The sequence below is a fragment of the Pinus tabuliformis genome, chromosome 1_1, assembly GCF_031772625.1.
Source record: "Pinus tabuliformis cultivar Carrire ecotype Pingquan chromosome 1_1, CPIR1, whole genome shotgun sequence".
Classification (NCBI taxonomy): domain Eukaryota; kingdom Viridiplantae; phylum Streptophyta; class Pinopsida; order Pinales; family Pinaceae; genus Pinus; species Pinus tabuliformis.
Genome location: NC_142297.1, coordinates 890,741,703 through 890,752,560, shown reverse-complemented (window position 1 = coordinate 890,752,560; position 10,858 = coordinate 890,741,703). Strand labels below are relative to the sequence as shown.

Below are 10,858 nucleotides of genomic sequence, written 5' to 3'. Positions count from 1 at the left end.
ATAAAACACATATACACAGAGATTTTCTCCTGGATCTCAAAACCAGGACTACTAGCTTGATTTTTCATTATGTTCCTTTCAATGTTACAATACATATTTATACATGCCGAAGCATCCAATACCATGGACCGAAAACCATCGCGTCGAAAACCATGGACCGAAAACCATCGCATCCAAAACCATGTGCGAAAACCATGCACAAAAGCATAGGTAGGTCTGCCCAACCTAATATAGGGTCCAAAAAAAATTTCCCGGGGTGCTGCCCTGGACCCCATAGAGGGGGGCTACCCAGCCCCCTCAAACCCCCTAGATAGGGGGGGCTGCTGCCCCCCCTGTGACCCCCCCATTGTGGAATCGGCACAACGAAGGGGGCTCTGCCCACCGTCTAACCCCTCGGTTAACTATGTCAGCTAGTCCTGGCAAGAATATAACACAACCCAACACATAGTACGAAAGGATGGTGAGCAAGAGAAGCACCGACATCGGGGCGCTTGCATGTGGAAAGAGTGGCACTAGTGCTTCAGAGCTCTCCCGTACTATGGATGGTAAAAATGAAAAATATGGCCATGAGGTTTTTTTTTTTATTAAACCCTCATCTGGTGAATTTTTATAAAAGCACCGGTGCGGGATATATTCAGAAGTGCCACGTTTTTTAATTAAATTTATCACGGTGCTTTTTTCGAGATGCCTCGGGGATTTTCTATACATGTATCGCACCAATGCTTTGTTTTTACTATAGCACCACTCTTTTCTAGAAATAAAAAACTGCCTAGCGGTGCGCTTTAGAAGATGTCCAAGGGAATTTTGATAAGTTTACTGCATCATAGTGTCATTGGAAAATAACATCACATTTTTCTAAAATTTAAAACTACAACGGTGCTCCTTAGTGGTATGCATCTAGACGCTAGACTAGATGAAGGACACTGGTGCTATTGATGATTCAAGCACCGTGTGTTGTGGTATTTAGCGCACCTCATTTTTTTTATTTTATAAAAATAAATTTTCTCGGTGCACCATGTTATATGCAACACCAATGCTTGTATTGATAGTAAAGCACCAGTGCGTATGTAGATTTTAGATGCACCATCTAGAAAACATCTGCTAAAAATCCACTTGCCCACCTCCACTAGTGACCTCCGCTACAAATTGATTTTTGGGCTATTTTTATAGGGGATTCCTCAAAAATCTCCTTTAAAATGTCTTTTCAATATAGTGGGTACTTCGAACATATTTGGCATGGATTAAGCAAACTCTAGCTGGTGAATCTAAGGGAGCCACTTTGTGTGAGCAATTACTAGTGTACAAGGCAAGGAACCAATCCCCATTTGTACTCCCTTCATAAACGCCCGTCATACATTAGAACCCTATCTCAGTGCCACTTGTAACTTTTTCTTGGAACTTAAAAGCATGCATCGTGTATGGGATGGATTAATAATCAATTTAGGGATGGATTTTGATGGGAAAATTATCTATCACAAGGTGATTTTCTCGTGAAATATAATTAAAAAGTTTGCAAAAATGTCAAAATCCTTTGTTGAAATTGTAAAGACTAGTCGATAAGTGTGAAAACCGTCAAATTTGACAGGTGGGTCTATTTTGAGATTCCAACCCTAAATCCACCTCATTGATTTCTATTATGTAATAAAAGAACTCTGACATCATGAAAACATGTGGAGAAACGTGCCACCCTTGTGTAGATGCTAGTGAAGAGTATAGACATTTTCACAAAAAGATCCTGAAAGAACCCTATGACATATGGAGAGCCATAGGTTGACACCTCAAAAACAAAGATCCCAGTATTCACGATCCATATTATTATTTAATATCTATAACATATATAAAATAAAACAATTTTAATATATTACACCAAAAATACGCATATCCATTTTGGAATATGGCTTCTAAAAATTTAATTTAATAATAAATAATTAATAGGTGGATTGTAGGGATTTAACCCACAAAATATTTTTTAGCAGTAATTAAGGATAGAGGGTAGAGATTTATTTGTAAGGTAGTCATGTCCCTTTTTGCTTCTCAATTTATTTAAAAAAATGCCATGTCCAGATTCAATTTCTAGTAGGTTTTCATTTGTGGCATTGAATTCTTAGTGCTAGTGCATTGGTCATGAAACCATTTAATATGTTCTCTCGAGTAAAATCACACAACTTAGGAAACAAATTGTTCACCAAACCAATTTATGTCATTGAACTCTCAATGCTTATGCATGGGTCATGAAACCATTTAATATGGTCTAACCGAGAGACTTAAACTCTTTTACAATAGGTTTGTTTATGGCATTGAACTCTTAGTGCTTATGCACGGGTCAAGAAAGCATTTAATACACTTTCTATGAAGAGACTTGAACCCGGTAAGAAAATTGTTCACCAAACCACTCGAGCTAATGTCCTTTTACTTTTAAAAGGAGCACATGGAGGAGCGCTATTCACTTATGTGTGCATGGGTCAAGAAGCCATTTAATATAGTCTCTTTGGATGCAACCACATGTTTGAGAAAGTTTTTATTTATGGAATTGAACTCTTTTTCACTTATGTGTGCATGGGTCAAGAAGCCATTTAATATAGACTCTTTGGATGCAACCACATGTTTGAGAAAGTTTTTATTTATGGAATTGAACTCTTTTCCAATAGGTTTATTTATGGCATTGAACTCTTAGTGCTTGTGCACGGGTCACCAAACTATTTCAATTGATCTCTCTAGATGCAATCACATGTTCATCCAATACCTCAAGGTCACCCCATGGATCCAAGAATCCCCTCTGGGAATTGAACCTTGCCCAATGGTTAATAACTCCTAGCTTTCCACAATTAGATCCAACCCCTTTTAGGTAATTCTTTTAGTAAATAATAATAATAATAATAATAATTTTATTTATTTATTCCTGGCTCTCTAACCTAATATTGAAGATATGTTGTAATGTCATGTCTTATTATGTTATGTAAACATTTTGAGTCGGTTAAATTACATAAAATGAAAAAATAAAGAAAAGTAAAATAAAATTAATAATTATAATTATAATTATAGTTAATTATATTTAATAATTAAACCAGACTAGACCCATCTCAACTTTGGATCTACAAAGGGTCGAGAGAGATCAAATCTTTTGAAATGCAAAAACTCTTTTAGAGTGAAAAGAGATTTTATCTCTTTAAATCCTTGAATCCAAAATTAAGATAAATATAAATTAATTTTAATCTTAATAATATAAAATATATTATAAGATAAAAATATTAGTACCTACCATGGATTAATGCCTATTAATATTTAACAATTTATTTAATTTATAAGATAATATTAATATAAATATATAGAAATACAATTTATTATTATTATTTTATTTATTTAAATATATATTTTTCTTCTCACATTAAATTTGAAGAAAGTAAATTTGGAAAGTGATCCACAATTTTCATTCCATTGAAACAAATATTTAGAATCACGAAATGTTGACTCCAATACGATATTTTGGTGGAGTCAACATCTTTCACCATTAATGATTTAAGACATTCACTCCAATATCATGAACATGGTACATAATTTTCCAATTTTGAAAAATAAAAATATTTAGGATCAAGAAATGTTGACTCCAATACGATATTTTGGTGGAGTCAACATCTTTCACCATTACTGATTTAAGACCTTCACTCCAATACCATGAACATGGTACATAATTTTCCAATTTTGAAAAATAATTCTACTCTAATATAATAAAATAATGAACATTGTAAATCATTTTCCAATTTTACTTTTTTCCTATTGGAATTGTTGTTATCCTATTTTATTCGATCAAAAGTTTAGTCACCTTTTCTACGACTTCCTTTTAACTTGATCGATTACTAAGATGGTCAAACCTTCTTCGTTATAGCTTAATTAATTTGGTACGATAATCAAACGAATAGATGTCATTGGGAAAGCGTTCAACAAATGATGTCCGCGAAAAAATGTCAAACCTCCCCATGATAAACAATATTTTTATTTATTTTTCTCACTAAACCCCTGATCTTCTAAGGAATTGGGCTCCTCCTATTGTCCTTATATATTTAAATAATTCTGAGCATTTAGAAGTACAGACAATCTTTCTCAATAATATTTTTTATTATCGATAAACATTATTTATTCAGTGTTGTTTTTGATTATTCAAATAACTGACTGTTATCATGTAAATATATCATATTAAAAAAGAGTAATAAAGTAAACCATCAAACTTAACCATCTAAAATTATTAATTTATAAATTTTTTAAATCATATAATTATCCAACTTTAAATATTTTAATTTAATATTTAATTAATTCTTTTCTATTTTACAAATTTTTAATTAATTATTAATTATTAATTTGAGTTTTAAATAATTATTAATTCATTATTTTAAGAGGAAAAAAAATTCATCTTGTACGATGGATGCTTAGGCTTAACAAGATAACCAAGAAATGGGATGCTTAGACTTAACAGATAACCAAGAAATAGGGAAGGTTCCCGATATGAAATGACTATAGTTTTAGCTGACCAAATTTTGAAGGATGAAAGTAAGTGTTTAAAAAGGAGGAAAAAAAAGAGAAGAGATTATTATTACACTTAACTTCATATTGTAAGTATTTTTTTAAATTTTGTTTTTAGTTGGATGTTGTGAGATGTAGTTTTGGAATGCTTTAGCATATGCAAAATGTAATTTTTGTTATTTCTTTCGGGACAAATAAAATTATAGGTTTCTTTTTTTTGGAAAAGGAGGGGAAAAACCAAAGATCAAAATTGAAGGAAATGGTTACATTTCAATTTAAAGGGTTAATTTTATTTTAACTTTTCAATATTGGCAAGTTAAAATAAGTTATTCTTTTCTTGTGAGTCAAGTTAAAATTTGGTATATATCTCACCAGTCAAATTTTTATAGTGTTAAGTTGTGCAAAACTTAAAAAAAGATATCTAAAAACCAAAACTTTAAGTACAGAAGAAAAAATATACATAGATAGTATTGGTTTACAAATATTACAATGTAAAAATGATATGGATGAAATTTAATATGACCATTTACTTACACTCTATATATGAATCATAGGGGATTAAACTCAACCATTTACTTATAATTGATATAAGAATCATATGCAGAAAATAACATGGACACCATTCTTTAAATCCAATGAATATATTTTTCTTTTTTAGAGAGTAACTAGTCCAATTATTAAAATAATTACAATGATTTTTATAAAAGAAATCAAAAAACAATATCATTTTATGAATATCATTGAAATCTCTAATAAAAAGAAACAACAAGAGTTATTTAAAATCTCCAATAAAACAATTCTCACACACACATATATATAGAACTACAAAGAATTTTTTTCCAATAAACTTAAAGCCCTAATGATTAGTGCATATGTGCATTATGATGCATGACACCACTATTAAAGAACACATAATAGATATTATTTTTTGTTAAGAAAAATTAATGAGTACACACGGTATTTAGCATTGAATTTCTAGTAGTAAGAGATCATACTTGCACTAAATCAATTTTGATCTTTAGTGTTTATTTTCTTGTCTTCATATTAACTAGGCATAAAGAGGACATGAAAGTAATATTCATAAATGCAAGCAAGCAAAGAAAGTAATAAGTACAAACAGGTGGAATAGGAAACTAGAAGATTTGGAAGTGGATCCATAGAAGATTGGTAAGTACCATTTGTAAATCCAAACCTTACGAGGGTAGGGAGCTCATATGAATTTGAATTGTATCTCTTTTGTGACTAACAAAATGATTCACCAAAATCAAAATTATTGATCCCGTGCCCACTACTAAAATATAATTTCAATAAATACATGAGACATGAATGCATGAGCTTCCTAACAATAAGATTATGTTTTCATATAAAATGATAACAATTTTTTTTTTAAACACTGTGATATACAGAACGATGGTTAATATATTTTGTTTTTTAAAGGGTAATAAAAAAACATAAAACTTAAAAAATAACAAAAAACACCATATTATGAAAAGTTTAGAGAAATAATTTCCGGCTTCAAATTTGAAAAGTAATTTTTTATTTATATGGGAAATAATTTTAGATCAGAAAATAATTATTTTTTATTTATTTTGTTTTTTCAATTAAATGTAAATATATAAATAAATTTGTGCCCCGCACTAAATAGCTTTGAGGGGCTCTGACTAATTCAAATTTGAACCCTTCACTAACATTTAAGAGCCATCGCTGAAATCGGTTATTAAAAACAATAATCACAAGATTTCATAGATACTACAAGTCAAGTCGCTGAACCGGCCATGTTCTTCCACAGTCCAAACTGTCGTCGCGACTCGCCTCCCTATCCGGGCACCTCTGTTATGGAGATCCGATCGAGAGTCGCAGTCGCAGAAAAATAGAGAGTAGTTTCGCCGTTACCATGGTTAAGCGACTCGTGCGTGAGAGGAAAAGGCCTATCGGGTATGTCCGGAATCTCAATGTCCCCTTCCAACATCTTCAAAGCTTCTACCATCGTCGGTCTGAAAGCCACCATAACATGGGCGCACAGAATACCCACTGTAACAAATTTCACCATGCTTCGCTCTACCCCACTGTGACGGATTCTTTCATCTACCACTTCCAGAGCTTTGCCCGCTTTCAAAAGGCTCCATGCCCAATCCGTAATAAGGTAATTGGAGGTTGATTCCAGCGTGGTATCAAGAGCCTTTCTGCCGCTCATGATCTCCAACAACAGAGCTCCGAAACTATAGACATCGCTCTTTTCTGTAAGTTGGCCGTAGAGAGCGTATTCAGGGGCCAAGTAGCCGTGTGTCCCTGCTACCCTCGTGGTCAAGTGGGATCCTCCGTCTTTACTCATAATCCTTTCCAGACCGAAGTCGGACACAAGGGCATTCATCTCGTCGTCCAAAAGAATGTTAGTGGGTTTGATATCTCTGTGATAAATGGCGGGCTGAACACCGTGGTGAAGATAAGCCAGGCCCTTGGCGATACCCAGGACGATGTTTTTCCGCTGCTGCCAGCTCAAAAAAGCCGAGACGATGTGATCGTTAAGGCTGCCATTGGGCATGTAATCGTAAATCAAGAACCGCTGGTGCCCCCCCATGTCGTCGCTGGCAACACAGCATCCTCTCAAAACCACGAGATTCCGGTGCCTGATGTCATTAATAATTTTCGCTTCGTTTAAGAAATCTGCATCTCCTTCGACAGAGCAGTTCTTGATTCTCTTCACGGCGATCCTCTGTCCATCGGCAAGCGTTCCGTTGTACACCGTCTCGAATCCCCCTTGACCGATGCGATTGGCCTCGCTGAAATTTTGGGTCGCGGATTTGATCTCCTGGATGCTGAACCACACTACGCCCGTGTTGCGTCTGACCCTGACGGTTGTTCTTAAAAGGTCTTTGTTCCGCCTTATAAACTGCCGGTGCGCAGCGCCACGGTTCCTCCTCTCCCGAAGTAGATAAACGATCACAAACGTCGAAACGGAAACGACAATAATCGCAGCTGCCGTACAAGTGGAGATCAAAATAAGACGGCTGCGCTTTTCCTTGGGTTTGGGCGCAGATAAGGGCAAGGCGTATGCACAGAAAGCGGTCTTCGCGCTCTTCGGCCCGAATTCGTTCACAACGCCGGCGGCATACAGGACCGCGAAGTAGTAGCAATTAAGCCTGGTTTTCTCTGTTGCGTTTTTATTCATCCCCAACAATCTGGTGATAACTTGCTGACCGCCATTGTTGCATAAATCGCAAGCAACTAAGTTTGAGAGATCTCCTTTGCAAAAGAAATCGATTTCAGTTGTGCTGAGCAAGTCAATCCAGTTCTGTTTCGTTTGTATGCCGTCGCACAGACTGGGACTCGATACAAACATGGATGTGTCATTCAGGCAGCGGGCCACCAAGTTCTGGGGAAGATCGGCGGTATCCATGGAAGAAAGCTGTTGTTGGAAGTCATTTAGGCAAGCAGTGGCGGAGGCATAGTCGCGAAACTCGAACATGGAGGAGTCTTTGAGGTGTTGCGCTAGGCCTGCGGCGAACAGGCTCAACAATGTCTGGCAACAGTTCCTCCCATGATCTGATCCTGATTGCCTGCAAGAAGAGGTGTCCCATGGAAGTTGATGGACGTAGTGAAAACCCGTTGGACATGAGGCAGCATCTGCGCTAGCGATCGTGAACAATTGTAGCAGCAACCCCCTGCTAATCTTCATATTTTTCACTCTTCCTCTGCGAGAAGAATGGCATGCAGAAAAAAATGCAGATCAGGTGGCTGTTCGGTGAAAAGAGCAGAGGCGCACAACACACCAACACAACTCAGAAACACTGAACTCAAGACTTGCCTCTATTCATCAATTAACAGGTATATATACAAGCTCGAGAAGTTTCTGGAGATCAGTTCAGTCGGTGGCTTGCTAGAGAAGCTTGCCTATTTTCAACGATTTCTAGAATCAACATTTAAATCGCTGTTGAACAATTATAGTAGGTAGTTGGAATTAATTAGTTTCTTCCAACACTCCCCCTTAATTCCAACTACATATAATAAACAAGAAATTATACTCTTAATTGTCATGCCTGCTGGTCTAAGTCTCAGCTAGGCTTACAAAACATTTCATTTTTGTCTTCTTGTGAAAGGGTCCATGCTTGTTCATTTGTTTCACCCTAGGTTTGATAAACAGCTCTGAAACTCCCCCATTTGCTGCAGAGAATTCTGCGTCATTTTCTCTGCTCAAACCTCCATACTGTACTGGCACATACTCTGGTGAAATGTACTTGAACAAGGTCTCTGTCACTCTGGCAGGACCAGCAACAACAAACTCTGGATAATTGTCTTGAAGAATTATCAATGCCTTTTTGGTAACTTGACGCATACCCCACTTTGCAGGACCAGTCGTGTTCTTAAGATTGGTAATTTGAACCATTGAAGTTATGCCTCCAGGGTTGAAGCTCAGCTTCTGTATCTCCTTTTCTAATAACTGAATCCTCCACCGCAAAAAGCAGTCACCAGCGTCATTCAATGTCTTCAGGTAGAGCTCCTTATTCTGGAATGCCCCGTAGTTATTGTAACATACTAGATGTCCTTCCTTGTCATAATCATGCATGTAAGCCACATTATTCCACTCAGCATCAAAGTCCTCTTCCAAAATATTGTCAGCTCCAAAACGTTTCCTCCAGAGAATTGTGTTTTTCAGCATAGTAAAGGCTTCAGAAACCTTGAAGTCTCTTGCTCAGAGAAACTTCAACAGAATCACGTTAGTACATTCATCACCCATGGTGTAAAGAAGAGGAACTCCCCATAGGAAAACGTTTTCTACAGGTTGAGTTACAACCTCCTCAATTACCGTGGTAACAATGACCTCAACTGGAGCTTCAGCATCGAATGGTGCAGGGGCAGATGTTGTTTCTTCTTCCTTTACGGTTTCAGTATCAACAACAGGAGCCTCAGTTGAAGGGGCTTGGACAGTCACTGCTTCAGTTACAGTTTCCTCATGCTTCAGAACATCCCCTTGGGCTGGAACCTCAACATGAGTGATTTCTTGATCAACATGATCCTCAACAACATGACATTATTTGTCCAAGAACTCAAAAATACTGCTAAGCCCAAATGGGTTCCTGAGAAAATGATCATCAAAAGGATCATTGTCAAAAAGTTCTAAAAAAATAGACATATCTGCTAGGCTTAAATTTTCATTAAACTCTGGTCAGCTTTGACTTGAAAGTAGCACCAGGCTCGGCTCTGCCTCTCACTTTCCGGATGCACACCACGCTTTCGCTACCCTTCTTCTGATATCAAATCAAGATTATGGAAAAGATTAATTTCATTCCTTAAATTGCCTCAAACGATACTATATAGAAAATAAATTAACATAGTTACTGCAATGAGTCTGAGCGATTTTATGCAACTTGAAAAAGGCAGGTAATTTTGTATTATTCTACTCCAGTACTGCACTTTACTAGGGAGACGAAATTACTTATGAGATATAACAGTAATAAAACTGAATGAAACTTGCACACTAATTGCTTACTGCCTTTGCTTGACTCCACAACAGCTAGCTATCGGTCAATCCTCATGTTGGTCTCAGAGAATGGAAGAGATCACGTGCACAGGCCTTCAATTCATTCGATGTCCTTACTAACAATATGCCTTGATCCGCCTTTGCAGGACTCTACGGGCAACTCAACACACAGGTCCACAAACCACACACGTTCTCTTGCACAAAAACGCACAAACCATCGATTAATTCGTGCACTTAGCCCACTAGCAATGCAGTGTCCTCCAAACTAACGAGTAGCTTCTACACAGCAAAACAAGCAGCTTCACCTTTAGTCAACAGGGAACACACCTTCCACTACAGCTGCGCGAACACAACTCCAATCTTCACACAGCTTTCACATCTTCAAGCTTACACACAACTCAGCCACACTCGACTGTACGACTCTCCAAACACTGCAGCAAGAGCTCACGCTCACTTACTCTCAGCAACCACTCACAGCGAACACTCCACATTCTGTCTGACTTCACACAAGCTGCATATAAGATCAATACGCTGCACAAAAAATTGTTACAAGTAGAGTCAACAACCTTGTAAATGGGCTTCCACAACAAACTCGGTCGCACCCCACAGCTCACGTGGGCTCTGGCACAACACACCAAAAAACAACACAAGGCAAAGCCTCACAAATCTTGGCCCTCTGGTTCACGATGGCAGAGACGGTGCAGCAACGACTTTCACCGGCACGACAGGCTTTACTCCACAGGTCAAGAAAATACTCTGGTGGACTCTAGAGGTGACTCAGCGCTTTTATGCGCCCTCACATAGCAATCCCTTCAGCTCTCGGCTCAATTGCCTTCGCTCACAGCTCACCAATACTCACTGAGC

General features: G+C 37.1%; 2 pseudogenes; both read right to left on the bottom strand.

The window, feature by feature from the left end:
• Positions 1-6,148: 6,148 nt before the first annotated feature.
• LOC149217251 (putative receptor-like protein kinase At1g11050 pseudogene) lies at positions 6,149-8,318 on the bottom strand (annotated as a pseudogene).
• On the bottom strand, positions 8,197-9,172 carry LOC149217250 (patellin-3 pseudogene; annotated as a pseudogene).
• Between the last annotated feature and the right edge of the window lie 1,686 nt (positions 9,173-10,858).